At 40.6% G+C, this 20,491-nt stretch overlaps 1 protein-coding gene across 1 annotated transcript in view; it reads right to left on the bottom strand.

Moving 5' to 3' along the window:
• Positions 1-19,942, bottom strand: part of FOXP2 (forkhead box P2) — a 403,188-nt gene extending 383,246 nt beyond the window's left edge. Inside the window, exon 1 of the mRNA XM_085042895.1 lies at positions 19,808-19,942. The gene's annotated coding sequence lies outside the window, so the exon portion shown is untranslated. The remainder of the gene's footprint in view (positions 1-19,807) is intronic.
• Between the last annotated feature and the right edge of the window lie 549 nt (positions 19,943-20,491).

Genomic DNA, 20,491 nt, shown 5'->3' on the forward strand with positions numbered 1-20,491 from the left:
GCAGCTTGGATTACCTGATATGAAAAGAAACACTCTGCTGTAAAACTAGAACAGCTTCAAGGCTACTTTTGTGATAGCATGTGTGGCTGAATGTGAGAGAATGTATAACAATATTATTACTTTTATTTCAAGGTTTCCTGTAAAACCTCAGGTCATGCTCATGAAGACTTTCTTAAAAAGCAGTGATAAATCTGCTGAATACTTTTGAGAAGTTGAAAAAAGGACAGTGGGCAGCGGGGAGGTAATCAAGCAGTCCTCAGTGACTGAGCTGGCACAGCAATGCTCTCACTGGGGTTAGCAGGAACCCTCTGCCAGGAATCCCAAAGCACTGTACCTAGCGATCTCTGGTGAGGTCTCACAGGGCAGATGTAGTCACAGGTCTGCAAGTAAAGGAAAAAAGACCCAACTTTTCAGATTCTGAACTAATACAGTTCAGATGGAAACACACCATAGAGAAATTCTTAAAAAGAAAACAAAACTGACAACGTTTTTAGTAAATATACAACAGACCTGACCAAAGTAAAAAAAGCTTACTTTCAAGCTTCAGTAAAATATTTTCCCTATTCTGGAATAAAGACTCAACCAAAAAAAAAAAACCCTCAAAAAACAGGAAAACTAAAAACATCTTGGACCTACCTCACATTGAACTACTCCACCACATTCCACTTGAAATTAAAGATATCCACAGCAACAGGACAGACCTGTTCCAGGATGTCCATAGAGAGATGAGGGTGGAGGTAAACAATAGGAGCTACATTGGAACATTGTCTTCTCTACCCCCCTATAAACGAGCAAATGAAATACTTTGACCCTATATATGGAGAGGGATGATTTGCATGAGAATTTTCAAACCCTTTTCCCCCAGTTTGTGGAAATATATCCTAGGCATGTAAAATCGTGACCATGGCAGAAATTCTACTGGCATTCAACCTGACTGATCTTCATGGTTTCACCACTAGTAGGCAATGCAGTCAAATCAATCCTGGCTCTAAAAACCTAAAATCTTCAGCATGTTACTGGTGTACTAATACATCTTTTCTGTGGTACTCCATCAACAATGGTGTGACATGTTTTTAGCATAACCGTCAGCTGCAAATGCTGCCACTAAAGAGCAATACAGAAACAGCAAAGGACAACAATATTTGAATAAATTTATGAAAGATCCTCTTTCACAAGAGAAATGGTAAAGCAGGACCTCAAAAAAATTCTAGACACCACCAGATTACCACTCACCTGGTGGAAGTTATTCTCCCACACTGCTGCTCTGAGCTGGATCACAATTTTGTACAGTTCAAAGATAATGTATACTCTCCTCTAATAAGCATTCCTCTTGCCTCCTTCCTTGGGCAATATCACCATCCATTTAGGCCAACTGAGATATCACCTCTCTCAGTCTTTGGACACAAGCATCTAGGTCCTATAGATTCAAGTATTTCCAAAAGATTTACATGCAAATATTGTAGGACCTTTACAAATACTACCTTTAAAGTACACCTCTTCCCTCAAAGTGTACAGCTATTATACTCCCATCGCTCTTATTTCAGATCTTGTTCTTATCTTTTGTTCTAATCTTGACAAATGTAATCTCATTCCACTGACATAAATCCAGTATCCCATTATATATTAATCACTTATCTTCCATGTCAAAGCCTTCCTATCATCTCTCATTCCATATCTAGAGGTAAACTCCCTTCTCCTTTACGTCCAGGCTGCCAGCTTCCATCATCTATGTGTTATTTTTTCAATTAAGTGTCTTCAAGCTTTTTATCCAGGCTGACACCTCACACTGCTATGAACATTCACAAGACTGATTAACCTCTTCCAAACTGCTTTGGCAGGAGACTTATGGAAAATTTTTAAATCGATTATTTGCTGATATGCTATGATAACTCCTTGTTTTTCTTTCTTCCCTTGCCTGTTTCTAAACATTGCCTCTACCCACATATGTAAATTGTCCTACTTCAGGGTTGGGACGACTCAGCAGTTCTGTTTGCACAGCACCCAGTGGTGGCCTTCCAGCTCATATCCAGGTCGCTAAAACACTGCCAAAGGACAGGCAAGAAGTTAATGAATACTGATATGCCAATAAGCACACTAAGCACTGTCCTGCTTCTTTCAAAAGAAAGAAAAAACAGTGGTCAAACCAAGATTGATACATTTCCTGGTTGTAAGGTACTGCTAGTATAATTCCTTCACTAAATTTAACTGTGTGGTAGAAAAGTCCTTAAAGCACAATCTGAAGTATCCCAGTGGAATCTACTCTGAAGTCCTTAATAATGTCCTCTAACTCTCAGTAGCAAATAACTACTCTCAGTGTCAAAAACAACCCTTCTCCCAGTGGGCTTTGTTATGCCCTCATAAGGTGGATTGACAATACTCTATTTTCAAGCATCTTCTCTCCATATAGTGTCTTTTCTATATAGCTTTTTAAGAATGTATCAAAAAACATTGACATCAACCAAAAACAAAAAGGAAGGAAGGAAGGAGTTTAGGAAGATACCTAGCTTTGTTAGTCCTATTTATGGTATTTTTATTTATCCAAAGGTATAAATTCCCAGTTTAAATATAAAATGTTTATATTCACCCAAACAGTCAGAATAAATACATATGCCTTTTTCAGAGGTACAACTTTCCAGTCGTGATGCACATCCTGCAACTGAATGCAAAACCAGCAAGTGTCTCTAGATATATGTCCCTGTATTTCCTTGTACTTAAATATTTTTTGTAAGGTCTCATATAATATTACAATTAATCAGTATATTTTCCTGTCTTCTTAATCATGCATTTGTATTGTGTTTGATCAACTATTTCCCCTCTACTTTGTAAAATTTTTTATCAGCTTCATAGTTTACTTTCACAGAACTAGGAAGTTACAAATATTCATGACACATTCCAGTTATAAAAAAAAATCCTTAAAAATATCAGGCTGTTCTCTTCAGCTATTTTTATTCTTTATTACTTTCTCATAATTTAAAAAAAATAATAAAATCAAAGTTGTTGGAGCAAATAAAGCAGTACTACCTAATGAAAGTAAGAGCCAAAGCCAAGGAATCATGTAACACACAACTGTGAAAAAGTTTCAACTCTCACTTATGAATCAGATCTTCAAAGTTTTTCAGTATCTAAAAATACAGCCCATCCTTCTCTCACATTTTTATCCCTGTGTCATAAAAACTAAAAAAAAAAAAAAATCTTAAATTAGAGACACACCTCCAAATTGTAAACTGACTTTATTTTCCATCCCTCTTATTCTTTTACAAGCGGAGTTGTGTTCCTACCACACCAACTTCCCCCACAGCATGCAAGATCAATGCAGTTCTAGCCTCTTCTCTGATGAGCCCCAGCTGCAGAGGATGGAAATCTTGCACACTGCAGAACATATGGGGTACCGAGTTTTGATAGCCTGATTCTGTAACACTAGGTTTGGGAAGTTTTTACACATCCTATTAATTATAATAATATCAGTGAGTCTTACCCAGCAAACAAGCCAAAGTAGCTGAGCTCTGCAAGAAGTTTTTCAAAGGTATAATGGAGTTAACCAAAGGGCATTAGTAAGTACTGAAGGAAAAGCGGGGGGGAGATAATAAAAACAGGCAATCAGCTACAAAACATGATATGAGACTTGAAGGCTACCATTTCCCCTTTCAAGCATAAGATTGATTTTCTACTGCATCTCTAAGCAAATTATTTCAATCTTTAGCCTTACAGAAATCAGGTTCCACTTTAACTTTTTCCTGATACATCTGACATTTCAGCTGACAAGAGGCACTTTCCATTGTACAATGATTTTGGTGAAAATGGGATGATTTCTTATACTTCCACTGTATTTTATATGCAGCTTCTTCACTTTTCAGTATACCTCTAGTTAGACAGAATTGTTAGGTTCCTCCTTTGTTGATGAAATACTATTTGTTTAAAATCATCCCCACCTCTATTAGGATCCTCTTTAAATAAACACAAGAGGAAAGAAAACTTGAAAAAGTACAAACAAGAAAAAGCAAACAGAAAAATTTGAGCTACACTCCTTAGCATTAGAAGTGCTCTTTAAAACTTCCAAAAGCAAAGATTAGAAAGGATTACAGTAAAGGAAGGTTTCCTTGACCCATATTCAGACTTCCAGAAGTATCTCACAGCCCGATTACAGGGACACACTTGCTTAGCATCTCAGTCCAGACAAGCCACTGCCACTGTGCAGGGCATCACATGCCTCACCACAGCTCTCATCCAAAAGCCCTGTCCTGGCTGTCCAGGAGGGTACAGCTACAGCTATAATGCTCTAATTTTTCCAAGACCTATAGACTTTTAACAGCTGAATATGAAATGATTTAGTTAAAATACTTTGGAGAGCTAGAAGCAAGTTAAGCTGTCTGCACATATACAACCTTTGTATTTTCTGACAGTTCTATAGCAAAGAAAAAGCATCATAATCCCAGAAGTTCAAAAATCATTAAAAAAAAGTCTCCTTAAAAATGGAGTTTTCCTCTTTTCTCTCTCTTTTTCTTCACCCTTTCATTATCAGTAGAATTACTCTCCTTTCTTCTTGTCTCTATCTCGTCATTTCGTTTTGGTTTTGTTTTTTTTTTTTTTTTTAATAATTTCAACATGTTTTCCATCCGGCCTGTGTTAAGACTTCTGAAGACTCTTCTCTCTGCCCATTACATATGTAAGTACATGAAAATTAGTATACTGCAAACACCAGGGGGTGGATTATGTGTCATTCATTACACTGTGACAATTCAGCTTTTTTGTCAACCACAAATATTTGTGAGACAGCAGTGACATGTAGGGTAGCAGGATTCCAAGTTTCTAAGAGCAGCACACAGTCAGGCACTTCCAAAGATGAACTGTAACAGCATCTTCATCAGCCATGGCTGAGTTCCACCCTGCAGACAGAAATCATAGGCTCCTGCTTGGGCCAAGTTAGCCAAGTCAGTTATCAGTAAGAGACTAGTCCTTTGTAGTGTGGGTCACACTGTATGTGACTTACCCAAGCACTCAGGGTGGTCTGGGTTTTCTGAAAGGCAATGCAGGAATGCAGATGGGCCCCAGATCTCCTCAACTCCATATCCAAGTTTTATTTTACATTTTGCATGAGGTGACTTCACTCAATGTTCACCCATGCATTTTACAGGTAAGATAGCAGAGTTATCCTTTAAAGAAAGAGTACTGAGCCCTAATGAACAGCAATTATCACAGAGGGCATACACATTTAAAAAACATTCAATGTAAAAGATAGGCTTATTCTTCTTGTTTCTCTTAAATATGCCTTATATACAGGTACTTGAATGAAAACAGGATAACCTCTTTCTCTTTCTTAAAAAAAAAAAAAAAAGAAAACAAGAGCTTCTGCAATGGGGCCTACAGCAGGTACAGAAATTACATTTCATGAAATAAACTTGCAGTGCTAAGCATTTGTTCCAGTTTGCAGTCTTTTGTTATTGTTTTCAATCTTATTTATTTGTTTATTTAAATCCTTAAGTTATTAGTGGTCATATTCAACATCCCATACAAACATACAACCATCAACAGAAGATTAAAATAAAAAAAAATACAATAGTCTGCACGAGATTATACTGAACTGCAAACAAAAGTGGCAAAAGCAATTAATCAACCTTAAATGAGCAAAAGCTCTAGATCAACAATGTGGCTTAAAACAAATTAAAACTTAGCAAACGGTCAAAGAAATGGCTTTTTTTATATCAAGTCTACTGAATTTTAAGAGACTTTAAACTGTTAAAATTGTCACCCAAAACCAGAAAAAAACACTCACTATATATATTTTCATGTTGCTAGAATTTTTTTTCAACTTCTTCCCACCAAGAACAAAAATGCAGGCCTTCAACTGAGTTTACAGCTAAAGAAGAAGCAATGCCTTTGATGTTATATTGAAATAATCAAACTGATCAAGTCACAAGTACAATGTATACCACACTAATTAGCAGAACAGCTAACAGTTGGGGTTTCTTTCGTAGAGTTTAGCTTTGTGTAGTTTGCTAGAACGGTTTCTACCACAAGTACTTCAGATCTGCCAAGTAAAATCAAGAAGCACAATTTTCATTTGGGCAAAACGTATTTTGTGGGAAAGACATGGTTGAACTGAAAGCAGTTTGGTACAATTATTAGCTGTCTTAGACAGTTCTTATGACTAGATGCACACACACATGAAGTAAATTTAACTTAAAAAATTTATTTTATGGCATTAGAAAATTCCAGAATGAATTATGAACACTTGAACAGTAGTTAATTCACTTTCCCCTCAAATTTTTGTGTGACAAACCAAGCACTACAAACCTCAACCTCTTTAGTCAAAATGCACAGAAGTCTTTGGAACAATGAAATGTAGTTGATGTGCTTCAGCAGGAATAGGACTTCACCTTCCACATATCACATCCATATTAAGCCTACAGAAACACTGTAGGAGATATCAAAAGGACAGATCTATTCCAGCATGCTTATAAGGAATCTGTTTCCATTCTTTCTATAACTGAAGCAAATAGAAGATTTGGGGATTAACACAACAAGAAGTTTTTCTGAATTAACATAATCAATCATGTTTTTAATTCACTTTTTTTTAAACTGGATTTCCATGGCACTTTTACCTTGAAATTACCTCAGACTGTACCTGGGAGGTTCAGGTTGGACATCAGAAAGAATTTTTTCATGGAAAGGGTTTTTAAGCATTGGAACAGACGGCCCAGGAAGGTGGTGGAGTCACCATCCCTGGAGGTGTTCAGGAAACAAGCGGACATGGCACTTGTGCTCTGATCTAGCTGACAAGGTGGTGATCCATCAAAGTTTGGCCTTAATGACCTTGAAGGTCTTTTCCAGCTAAATGACTCTATGCTTCTAAGTCCCTTTTATAGGTCACGTGGTTACACTACAGTTATACCTCGACACAGTATTAAGCAAATTAACAGAAAAATTATGAAGAATACCTTGCACAAAGAAAAACCTATCAAGGCAAAACATTGTCACTTTCCTAAGCAATGTATTTTCTCATACATCTCTATTCTTAAGAGCTCAGGTTAAAAGCATAAAGTGAACTTTTACCTCATGCAGTTCAACTACCCTTTGTGTGAAAGGCTAATTTCAGAGGTATCTGATTTCTCCATAAAATAATTTCTGCCCACACTTAAATAATTCACAAGGAAAATGGACCGGCTGCTGAGAGAATGATAACATTTGTTTAGAACAACCAAAAAGCCAGGTGTGAGCAATACTGCAACACCAGTGAAAGAAATTGACTTAGCTAGTTTTTCTCATTTGGACAGTATCTCTTTCACTGGGTTGTTAGCACCTTAATTTTTTTCTGTATAAGAGTCAGAGCTACCACAAACTAGCACAGAATTCAGGCAGTTAGTGAGAAACACAGTAATCTTTGCACATGATCAGCAATGTAAAAACCTGTTTCTGCTCTCCTTTTTCCATCCAATCTTTTCTTAAGGAAAAAACTTCTAGTCCTTATCCAAGAATCTCCTTTAAGAAAACCAACTTAGTTCTCTTGCAGTTACTGTGCCTGGAGTAGGGCTAATTTGTCAGTCTACAAAGCCTTTCTGCAAGTGAATGGAAAACAGCGGATGGATTAAATTAGAAGACCTGAGTTTACAGTCAGTGAGCTCCAGAAGGCAATTTACTGGCATTCTCTATTTAATTATATCAACACCTCATAGCCATTAATGAATTTATCTTTACTGTACTGAGATTAAGTAACTCTATCATAAACTCTATCACAAGAAGTATACATCTGAGCCAAGAATTATAAATTTTACGAAGGCACTTTGTCTGCATCATCATCATTCTTCACAATGTTAAAAGCAGTTAATTTCAACCCCATGAGCCATGACTGCTGCCCCCTTCCCCACCTACTTAAGATTAAAAATAATATTTGTTTCTCTTACAGCCATTCTTGCCCACATCCATACGGATGTGTTCACCCCTGACAGCAGTTTTATGAACTTAAGAAAAACAAGTGTTTTTCAGCTACAGGCCTGACGTGCAAAGCCTCTTCCCTGTATTCAACCTGCAATGCCCCCTTCAGGAAAAAGGGAAGAGAAATGAACAAGCGGGGTTAAAAGGAAAAAGGCTCTGAAGAGTGGGAGCTTTCTACACTAACATGGGGGAAAAATATAAATTCAAACAAAGGCTGTCCACACTTATAACACTCTTCTTTCTGGGTTTTTTTTTTTTTTCCCTGACCCTTTTTCTGGTATGAAACTCCATTGCCTTCACCACTGTTAAGAGCAGTTTCAAGAAGAGTACAGGGAGGCAAGTTCTGAATTTTTTTCCATGTATGCCAAATTCTATATATGTACTTAGGTATCTGGTTAAGAAAATATAAAAAATACTTCATTTTAACTTACAACTCTAAGCAAACTTGCATTTCTATGAGGCAGTCAAAGAAAGACAAACTAATATTCACACAGCAAAAGTACCAACATGTGTCATTGAGGAAAATAAATCTTTAAATCTCTTATAAGCTAATGTTCCCTGGAGACATCCAACAGACATGGCCTGTGCTTGTATATCAGAGGTTAAACAAGAAAGTAAGGATTTCTGACAGGCTTTCAGTTTTGTGCCTAAAATCTTGGGTTTAGTTTTCTCTCCTTGAAATCTAAAGAAAGAATTGTGATTTATCTATTATATACAACACACTCTCTGCATTTTTGTATGCATCTGAATTTAAAAATTTCTGGAGATGGTAATTTGCACTAGGTTAATAACTACCTGTAAGAAAGACAGTGGAGAACACCACAGATTTCTTTAATATACTGTATCATCTTCCACTAGCAAGCACACACAAACCAGAATGAGAACAAATTATATTCAGATAGTACTAATGTTCAGGATTTTAATATTGCTGTCCTTACTACAACTATATAAAACTCTCTGCATAAAGGTTACCTCCAACACATCTTCTAACTCTTAAACACATTAAAAACACCCTTATTACATTGTACATTTAACCACAACACAAGAAAAGGTTAGCTCCCAATAATAACCTTATAAAGAAAGCACAGTATCAGTTAAATGGATTTTAAGTAAGGGTCCAAGATCATATTAGGCAGCAATTATAAGCTACAAATTGTATTTTATATCTTCAGCAAGAGGTAGCACAAGTCTTGCTGAGTCAAATCTCTGCTATAAAACCTCTTGCCATGCTTTAAATGCTGCAAGCAGCTGAGCCCTGAGGGGTTAAAGCTAATGCTAAAGGTAAAGGCTTGAAGACTTGACCAGGTATCTTGTGGCCATAGATCTAAGTGTGTCAGTCACAGCAAATATACTGTACTGTGCTTGCCAGAGAAGGCCAGGAGTAATAGATCAAGTTCATCAGCTGCCCAGGAGTGTACCAGAGGTGCAGCAGAGATTAACATTGGTTTCACTGTGCCTACAGTGGTCTGTGCAGAAAAGCTGACACTGGACGATGACTATTTCCAAGCACCAAAGAAAAGTAAATGCATTAAAAATGTTTCTTCCAAACAACACTTCCTAACAAAGAGACCCCCAAAGTGTCAGGAGTGAAAAGGGATTAAAACAGTGTCCATCCCAATCAATAGGCTTGAAAGAAGGAGCTCTCTCTTACTACAGCTCCCCAGCTTATCAAGCAGCCATCCCTGCATCCCTGACACAGAGGGTCACCCACACCTGCCACCCGCCACTGCTCTCCACAGCCAGCTGCCAGCACTTACCTCACCACCTCAGCCCCTCCAGCCCACAGCAAAGCAGGAGGACCCCCAGGGTGTCCTTGCTGGAGGATGTTTCCAAGAGGAGCAGCTCACTCCCTCCCAAGCATGCAGTGTGAGGTTTGGGACTGTGTCTTGTTTTCCTACCAAGGCATTCCAGGCTGTGTCAGTTTGGATTGCAACATAAATATTGTGCAACTGCAGGCTCCTTAGTTCCAATTATGGTAATATTGCAGGTGACAATGAGAACGATATTTTTAATAGTCTCTGGTCACATTCTGCTCCGACTCATCTGCGTCTTAGAAAAAGAGAAATTCAGCTAAAGGAAGTTTTGTTGATAAATGAACTTGGAGCAAAACTGTAAGCCTAACAATGAATTGGAAAAAAGGGTCTTCTCCATTCTGATAGTAATTCAGTGTTAGCAACAATGACCCAACTGTCAGTCATTAAATACAGAAGAATGTTTATAGAACTATATTTAAATTACACATATTTAGAAGTTTGAACATTATTAAGTCACAAAATGTTCAGGCGCCTATGTGTAATAAGGCTAATAGTTTCACTTTAAAATTTAATTCTAGTTACTGAAGACAGGTACTGAAACACAGGTTTAAAATAGCACTTTAGTTAAGTCCAGGACAGTAGTTCCATTTTTACACATAACTGAATAATAGAAATGTATTCTTCTACTGAGTCACAGAAAGATTTAAAATGCGAGTGCTCAGCCTGCAGCTCAGAAGGACCAGTCATGTATGTGGCTCTCTCCATCTGCCACCTTTCTCAGGCTTCGCAGTAGCTCTCCTCTTATGTGACAATCAAATAATAAGGGGGAGGAGGAGTCTCAAGAAGTGAGAGCAAGGTCCAACTTACAGCCATACACTTTCTAGATGAACATATAGGGAATTCCTGGTGTTCACACATTGCCCGAAGCTTCTGGGAAATGCCAGATTTGCTGCATATGCATATTAGCACCAATCATGAGGCACACAACGCCCTACAGCTACAGCACACAGTATGTCATGCCTGGCTGCCATGCTCATTAGGCTGGACACTATGATTTAAAACAAGTATCTGCGTTCGTGTTTTCAGGAATGTCTCTTTCACATGTCTTTGGATCCCCACCAGTGATGTACCTGAATGCTGTACTTTTTAAGATTCATTTCCAAAATAAATGAAAGAGAACCCTTCAAAGTATTTAAATGCTGTGAGAAAGTCACTTTAGATATGGATTTTTCATGTTAGTGGTGACTTGCTTCAGAGCATACAAAACAGTTGGTATAAGAAGACCTTGTGTTGAAAGAAAAACTGAAAACACACTGATTTAGCTTAGAGATGCACAAGCAATCCATCACCTGTCTCAGTCTACGTGGCTTTGAAGAACAGCTAAGTAGTTGGTAACTTCTCAGTCTCAGAAACCTGTTTTGTACAGGCACATGCAAACACATCAAAAGCATCAACAAACCTCAGCACCTAAGCCATAAAAGTGAGTCTTCATATCAACTTCAGAAAACTTGAGATGAGGGATGAAGGTCTTGGCTTTTTCATCACGTGTGTGGCCATCACCTCAAGCGCATCTTTAGAAACCTGAGACAGGTCAAGGCACAAGAAGGGCACCTGAGTGCCACAGGAGATGGGAGACTCAATCTGAGCAGAGTCCTGGCAAGTGGCAATGTGTCACCAGCAGGTAGAACCACTCCAGGCCCCACTGCCAGACCAAGCACATCTAGACCCCACCACTACCCCAGAGGACAACCTGAAGCTGGAGCTTGGCAAGTCAACAACGCTGCAAGCCATACTCAGCCTGGAAAAGGATGCTAACCTGGTTTGGCATCCTTCCCTCACTTTTTCAAGGAAGAATTTGGAAGGGCAGGTTTTCCCATCACAACCCATTAAACACTTGTTTTACATTGTAAAACACTCTCCACCATGGTCAGTTCCTGCCTGGAGAATCACATTGCTCAAACACATTCCCTGTTTTAGCCAAGGATTGACTGCCCTCTTCTATAGAATACTTTCTGTCCCATAACCTGAGATGCAATAAACTTACTGGGACACACTTGTTTTCTTTCTGAAGGTCTTGTTCCCCTTCCCTGAAAGCTGTGAATGGAGACAGAAGCCCTGTGCTGCTGTTTAGACACATGTGCACCACTTCCAAAGATGCACAGCTCCACAGGAGAAACACTGGATTGATCCCCAACTTCTTCACCTAGCACTGTCCTGAAGTGATATACAAATATTTTGGCAGTTTTACCATTCTCCATTTCTCTGTGATTTTAAAGTGTGGTCTGATTCCCAGACTCAAAATAAAAATAAAAAAAAAAAAACAACAAAAAAAAAAAACCAAGAACAACAACCAAACACCAAACCAAAAATTACCAAAACCACAAAACAAACAAACCAACCCAACTAAAAAAACCTTAATCAATATTTTTAAAAGGGTTTTCATATCACAGTTCACAAGATGTATATTTCTGGTTGTTCAGGTATACTTCACACCCTTTCCTGGTCAATAGAGGCTCAAGAACAGATCCAGAATATCCAATGCCTAACACCATTAACTCTTCTACAAGATATCTGTCTCTTAGAATAGAATTGACTACCAAACAAGTTAAATTTTCGGTCACAATAGACTTAATTCTTCTTCTAAAACAAAAAAAATGAGCCAGAATTTATTGACACCATATGAAACTTCTTCTGTATATTCAATATAGTTATCTGTTGAATTACTGACCATACGCATTCTTCAATGTACACTGACAGTTATTGTGTACTGAGAACAATTTACAGGCATCTTCACAACATTACAAGTAATTTAAATGCATTCAAGACTGGTAACAAATGGGTCTGAATAAATTTTTGCACAAAAGCATTTCATGATCTTTAGCAAAGTTCCATCCTAATATTTTTACAGTTTTAGCACCCATATATTGAATTAATTGACTTTCAATAAGGAGTGATTGTTGCCACACATGACAGAGTTCTCAGCACCCTTCCTCTTACATTCACCATACTGTATTCATGATATCATATATTCCTTATTGAATTAACTATGTTATTCTACAAAGATGAAATCATTGACACAATTGAAAAGCACAACAGTTCAGCAGATCCATGTATCTTTGCAGTCTGTGCTCACCTGACTGCATTAGCTTTTCGTGTTTTCATTTTTAGGTCATGAGAATGCTGTAACTACTGTAATGAAACCACAATCCTGTTTGTGTTCTCTCACAGAGAAGTGTCTTGAATCATAAATATTTCAATAACTGTGTTTTAGACTCCAAAAAATACTGTTTTCTAGACACTTTTCTTCCCTTTTATCTTCAGAAAACCTCTGTCCCCCCTCTGTCACATTAAGAAAATGATACTTTTTTTTTTTCAGTAAATAAAAATCAACCTTCAATGCAACAATTAATAAATAAGTTTCCAAAGACACATATTGGAATTAAGAAGACCTAGTATTTAAAATATAGCATCTTCAGTTAGGGCCAGTGCAACCTGGTACAACTCCTGTGCCTGCCATGTGCATAAAGCTGGTGTGCAAAAAGTTCGTTATTTCTTTCCACAGAGGAATTGAAGGTGAAAAAATATATTTTCTTCACTGGGCACCAGACAAAAATCACATTGCTCTTTCTTTGGAGAACCTGAGCCCCTATTTTCTGAGCAGCTGCCCACCTTCTGGCAGTGCTGCCTGTGCCTTTGCTGGCTCCTGCCGAGCCACATGTTTTCTCTGGCCTTTTTCCCCTCACTTCCCAACTCTCCATTGTTTGTTCTTTGTTCCTCTCCTTTCCAAAGCCCTTCACAGCTTCCCACCACTAACCCTTAAAATTTTCTCTGCAAATATTTGCACATGGTAAAACTTGTTAATTTCTCATCTAATTTCCAAGCTGGTAAACATCAACTACAGGTTTTATTACATAGGTATTACCCGCTAATCGTTTTACTAGGTGGGTTACAGTTCCAGAAGAACAAAATGCCTCCTCAACATCAATAGTAAGACTTACAAGAGGAGAAATCAACAACGTAATTGTGAGTAATTTTTTTATAAGACTTAGCACTGACAGCATGGCAAAGTTTAAATGGTGTTTAGAGATTCTACCTCTTTTACATTTTCTTCACCATTCCTGGGCAAATTCAAAATCAACATCTGATAGATACTTAATGTATTATGCTTGATATAGTTTGGCAACTCTGAGATTGTTTTTCCAAGCACAAGTTTCTTAGTTTTCAGACTGAATTATACAATTTGGTCCTGTTCAACAAGCAATGTAATACGCACAGCCATTCTCCTTCCTTCTCTGAACAGATAGATCACAAAAATTGTAGTGGCAATATCCCTCAAGATCAGACTGTTTTAACATAAATATATGTAAAATGTAATTAGTCAAATTATGTCAAATGTATGATTTCAAATTACATCAAATACATAATGTATCATGTTGGTTTACGCTGAAATACAAAAGCTGAATAATGGCACAAATCAGCATTTGAATCTACTTAGAAGACAAATTCTGCCCTAAGTTGCAAACTACATACCACATTGTGAGAGAAAAAATAAATTATTCTAATACAATTATTAGTTAAACATCAATCTGAAAATATATAGGATTTTTTTGTAACAATGTAAATACTTATTTACAACAAGATGTGCTTAGAAAACCCCAACAACTCTATAGTTATATATAATTACGTACCCCCTAGCCTCAAAACACTACTCTTCAAATGAATTTTCAGTTTTGGGCCCAACAGTAAAGAGTATCTCCCACCGGGACAAGGTTGGCACAGGCCCACTGGAATCTCGGTCATCCTCTAAATGTCCTGGAGGCAAACTGAAACAAGACTGAGATCAGCAATTTACAGAAATACTTAATATGATGCAATTTGCAGCCGTGTCTGATTCACCACAGACGTCCAAAGAACCAGCTCACTGAGGATCCGCAGTGTGTGTCCCTGCGGACCCCACAACCAAATGGGTTGGAAACTTCTTAAAACAGAGATACTCCACCACCTACTTTCAGTACCTGCTGTCCATTGGAGGGAGGGAGGGAGGGAGAAGACTGACTCTCCTTGATAAACAAGCAAGTTCTACTGGTAAGCCAAAGCCAGCCTGTGAACCTCAAACAGGGTTCTTTGTGAGTCAGAGGGTTGTGTGATGGAGAGCTGTGGTTTCTCCTTTCACCTCAGAATGGACATCATATAGCACTGGAAGCGGGGTGGGGGGAGTAGGCAGGGCAGAGAATCTCCTTTCTGCAAATTGAATGAAGGTGCTGCCTGTCCTTTAAACCTGTTTGCTGTTCCTCAGCCTGATTAATTAGAAAGTCATCTATTACCTACAGCAAAGCCCGCTGCCACCCCTCAGAAGAGACACCCACACTCAGGGCACATAGAGGGTACAGTCCACTGTATCCAAGGGAATCAGCTCTGTCCTCAGCAGCCAGCCTGACTAACGCATATAGTTGAATAAGAAACAAACTGACACAAACCCATTTCCAGCTACACGTGTGATTACTATTTGCAGAAAAAAGAAATAACTAACAAAATGAACAAAAAGTTATATCTACTATGTTCTTATTCCCTCTCCTCAGCAACCTCTACAATTTACTAAAGAGATTTAAGATGCTAAAGAGTTTAAAACAATATGCTTAATATTTTAACTTTATTTTTCTTAGAATAGGAACTGAAATTGTGGTATTAAAAACAATTCCACACATAACTCAATCCTCAGAGTTCAAACGTTACTTTCTAACGCCATCCCAACTACACTTTGGTAAACCAATAAACATCATAGCAAGTGTTCATTAAAGAGATTATTTTCAGCTACTTCAGTGATGACAGCATAAGCAAGCTATTGCTGGCACTTTCAAAACCACCTTTCTGACCTACAACATAGTCTTGCCCTTAAACGCAAATGTATCAGAAATGGGGATTAAAAAAAACCAGCAGAAAAGCCAAAACAGATGAAAATCTTCAAATCTTGCAACAAAGGATAGATGCCTCTTATAATTTGCAGTGAACATTTTGGAACATTTTTACAAGTAGTAAGTTTGATTAAGTTACTGAGAGCCTCAGAAAGGAGAGAAAAAGATCATCAGTGCTAAATAATACTTGTGAGACTGCTCCTTGTTTTTATGCTGATCTAGAAGTTCTGAAATTTAAGTCTAAAGCTACCCTTGGAAATTATTACAGTAAGTATGCTCATTCTGTAAAGGAACAAATGTGGAAGAAAGCCTTCAAACAAGTAACAATGAACTATTTTATTGCAGTTTTAGGATTAACTTTAAAAGGTTAGTTTATTACAGCTAAGCTTTTCTATAATTTCAGAGCTTATATTAGATTTTTCTGGTGCCACTATTTTACACATACAAAAAGTAAGAAGTCAAAAGAGGGCAGGGAACAGGAATCTAAATGACAAGTATTTCTTCTAACAAGGATTAGTTGAGAGGTATGCTACAGTGACTGCAAAAAAAAAAAAAAAAGACAATTTGCATTACTTCTAGACCTACTAGCTGTCACAAAATTTTTAAAGAGTAATCACTACCAGTGTACAGAAAATTATTATTTTACAACAAAGTTGATAGCATTTTTCAGTTTGATTGTGATTTGCATTTTTCTCCAGTCAAAATCATTCCATGAGTACTTTTCAGTGACCTATGTCCTAAACCATTTTCATTTCATATAAGCAAGTGATCTCTTCACAATCTGACTGACAAAGAAAAAACATGATGACTCCCAGGAACCATTCATTTTCAGCCACCATCACAATTTAATTTCTCCAAAATAAACCTGGTAAAAATAGAAGTGGAGCAAAAAAAGTACTCAGTGTTCAAGAAATATTAATTAACCACTCTATCAGAAAGATAGAAAAATACCAGCCCTCACATTTCAATGATTAAAAACAAAGAGGTTAAGTGACATTTTCAATGACACATAGCAAAACACTGCCACAACATGGATCACATCTCAGAAGTTTTCTATTGTTTTCAGCCCACTAGCCTCGAATAACTCCTGTTCATGCAATGCTGAATCAGGTATATTCTTCAGAATACAAAAAGCTTATTCCAGCTCACATAAATAAGTCCTAAAAAAAAAATCTTAGCCTACAGTAATTTTTTAAAAATACATTCAAGTCCAACAAGAACTTTTCCAAAAATATAATGGAGTCTGACAGGAATGTTTCTAAGCAAATACACCTTTATTTTTAAAATTATAGTCCTAACACATTCTATTATGGAAAGCATTTAAAAATGTATAAGCAACAGACGATTGCGAGGAAAAAAAAAAAGCAACAGACAAACAAACAAAAAAACCCCTTAAACACCACCAAATAAGTAACTTCAAAAATTTGTGAAACTATTCACCTGACCTCTGCACAAACCCTAGTGCAGCTTTAAAAGAGTACCATGTATTTAATGATTGAAATATCTTGAACTTGGTACACTTCTTTTACTCTCCCTCACACTCAAAACCATTCGAATATGATTGTTCATCATAGACTATTTAGTGATTTTATACAAATCTTCACTAAACAGAAAGCTACATAACACTTAAGTTTTTTCCTCTCTCAAATGATACAAACACTGCACTGTAGCAAAGATCCCCTGACACAATGTAAGAATCACTGAGGTTAACCTAAAACCAAAGAAATAAACACATATTTATACAATTGATTCTGCTTAAGCCTCCTCATAAGGTTACTGTTAAACCTTAAAGCCTACACCAACAAGGCCTCACATGAAGCCGTGAATTTCAGGTGTTACATATCATCAAAATACATTAAAATGTCTAACAACATGCATTTTGGAAATGTTCTACCTGAAATACTCTTTCCTTTCCCTTAACCTTTTACTAATCTATTATCCTGAGTAATTAAATGAATGGTTTAAGTATGCAAAAACGTTACAGAACAAAACCACTTCGTAAAAACTACATTAAAACTGCAGATTACTACAAAACAGGGGTCTTTTGAATATCTACATTTACATGAACAAATTAGTACCATCAAGAAAAAACTTTAAAAAAATACTAATTTGAACGTTTAAAACCATATCTCACTTAAAAGCGTTTAGCGTAGCATTAGAAAAACCAATTTAATAATTAATCATATTTTCTTTAGAGTAATATTACTAGCAGTAATGTTTTTCCTTAATGGCTTTAAATTACTTAGCACATGGAAGAAAAAAAAATAAAACTGTCAAAATCTCTTAAAACTTTGTGTCTGACTTCTTTCCCCCCACACATATAAATTACCGTGGCGATACAGACACCATGCTCAACTTCTGAGTCCCACCTTTGCAACAAAATTTCCAAAGGCCTGATTCAAGTCCGTGGAGTCAATGGAGCGATTCCTACGGACGTCAATGGAAAGATTCCCACTCTCTAGAGTGAGTTTGGATAGGGGCTTTAATGCACAGAAAAGACCAGGGGAAATCCTCTTTGGAAGGAGAACTTCTGGGTTACTCTCGGTAAGTAGGTACACAAACAAGACTTCCTAAAAGTGGAAGCGTTTCCAGACAGAGGGTACTGCCCGTTCCGCCATCTGCAGCTCGGCACTCTTGACTAACACAAGACCACACCACAAATTCACGGTGGTTACTTTTGAGATTATTTTTCCCTGGAGAATATAACAGCAGCCCACTTTGTGTCTGGACTATTCTCGCAAATTTTACACGAGCGTTTTTCTGCATGCCCACAGCCTAAGCTTGGCCGCTCTGCAGTAGCTCCGTCCCGGGACCTTACCAGTGTCGGCGGCCAGGGGCTGCGCTGGGACACGGGCGCGCTGCCTGCCGAACCTGACACGAGCCCAACTCCGGGAAAAGAGCAAAACCGCCTCTCGGGCTGCCTTTACCTTGGCCGTGAGGGCTCCGCCGAGCGGAACGCGGCTTCCCAGCAGGTTACGGGAGGCCAAGAGCGCTGCCGCCTGCGCACCCCGCGCTCGGCGCGGCAGAACGCGGAGCGGAGGCGCCGGCGCTCGTCCTCCTTCCTACGGCTGCCCTGGCACTCCCGACGGCACGGCAGAGTCTAGCCCGCTCCGCAGCCGAGGCCGCCGCGGCCGATTCCCTCTCTTCAAAAATCTATCACACTTCCCAAACTTTCCAAGTCCCGCAGCCCTCCTCAACTTCAAAGCCAATTTTAAGGGAAGGCCCCCACGTACCAGGCACGGAGGCCGCCTCCGGAACCCCGCAGCTCCAACACCATTATTTATTAATTCTTGGGTTTAGGCATTTTTTTCTTGGGCGAGGGGCCGACACTGCTCCCTGCGCAGCCCAAACAGCGCCCGGAGGCACCGCTACCCCACGGACACCTCGGCACCCCTGCGCTTCCCCTCCCACGCCAGCGGGGGCGCCCCGGGGCAGCGCGGCGCGGGGCGCCCCGAGGGGGCGGCCGGCTGCGGCCCCTCCGCGCGGGCGGGAGCAGAGGCGGGGGCTGGGGTGCGCCTCTCCCTCCGGCGGGCAGGCGGGCAGGCAGCACACAAAGGAGAAACGTGACACGTTTCTTCACCCGGGCTGTCTGCTGGGGAGGTCTCGGCGAAAAAGAAGAAGAAAAAAAAAAAAACATAGAAAGAGGGGGGAAAAAAAACAACAAGACCACACCACCACACAAACGGAGAGGCAAACGGCGGGCAGCCAAGCCTCCCGCACACGCTCCCTCGGCAGCTTGGCCCAAGCCCTCCCCGCCTGGCACTTTTCTACCCGTGCGGGGAGGCTACAGGTTGTTTGTTTTTAATTACCCGGAGGGTGGGGGGCCCGCAGCGCTGCGCGGCGGGAGGGAGGCCCCGCCGACCCACAGCCGCCCCGAGTGGTTTGGGGGGAGCCTACGCTCGCTCCCTCGGCCGGCCCGGCCCGCCGGGCACGGCCCGAACTCCGGCCGGCGCACCGCAGCCTCCCAGCGCCGAGCGCGCCCCCGCCCCCGCTGGCGGTGCATGTTTGGGAGCGGTGCCACCGGGTGCCGGGAGACCTGACACATGTCACTGCTGCGGCCGCGCCGGCCGCGGCCAAACTTTCCCGCGGCGGCGGCAAGTCAGTGAGCGGTGGCGGAGGGGGGGTGGGAGCGGGTGGAAGTAGCAAGTCACACCGGGGAGCGGAGGGAGGAGGGGACGGGTGCGCGGGGCGGGGTGGGGGGGTAGCACTTACCGGGAGGAGACACCGTGCAGGGCGTCCCGGCGAGCTGACACCGAGAGAAAGGGCGAGCGGAGCCGCGCGCAGCCGCGCGCACATGCAGAGTCCCTGCGGGCGGAGCCGCCGCGCGGGCCGGGGGAGCGGGGGCGGGCGGGCGGCGCGGGGCCCTCCGCGGGCGCGGAGCGGCGGCGGAGCCTCGCGCCCTCTCGCCGGCTGGTGCTGCCTGGCGCTGGCGGTACCGCTCTCCCTCCCCCGGAGTGCGGGTCCGCCTGTGTGCGGAGTGTGCCGCCTGTGTGTATGTGTTTTGTTGGGAATGCAAAAAAAAAAAAAAAAAAAAGGGGAAAAAAAAAAAGAAAACCCCGCCGCCGCTCACACCGGCTGCTTTCGAGAGAGGGGAGTGCGCAGGGAGCCCTCCCTCACATGATCGCAGAGTGGCCTGCACAGAAGTGCTAATAACGCGGGGAGGGGTGGGGGGGAAAGTAGCGGAGGGGGAATGGCAACAAAAAAAAGTGCGGCGGGATGCGCCGGGCCGTGCCCCGTTCCAGCCGCGCCTCGCCTCCCCGGCCGGTCCCCGGCGGAGCGGGCGCTGTGGGTCGCGGCGGACGGCGGCTCCACCTGCTATGTAAACAAACCGTCGGGGAAGTTGTTTGCTGGCGGCGGCTGCCCCTTCCCGCCCCCTCTCCCCTCCCGCCGCCCCGC

This window comes from Lichenostomus cassidix, chromosome 1Aa (genome assembly GCF_008360975.1).
Source record: "Lichenostomus cassidix isolate B80296 chromosome 1Aa, HeHo_3.0, whole genome shotgun sequence".
Classification (NCBI taxonomy): domain Eukaryota; kingdom Metazoa; phylum Chordata; class Aves; order Passeriformes; family Meliphagidae; genus Lichenostomus; species Lichenostomus cassidix.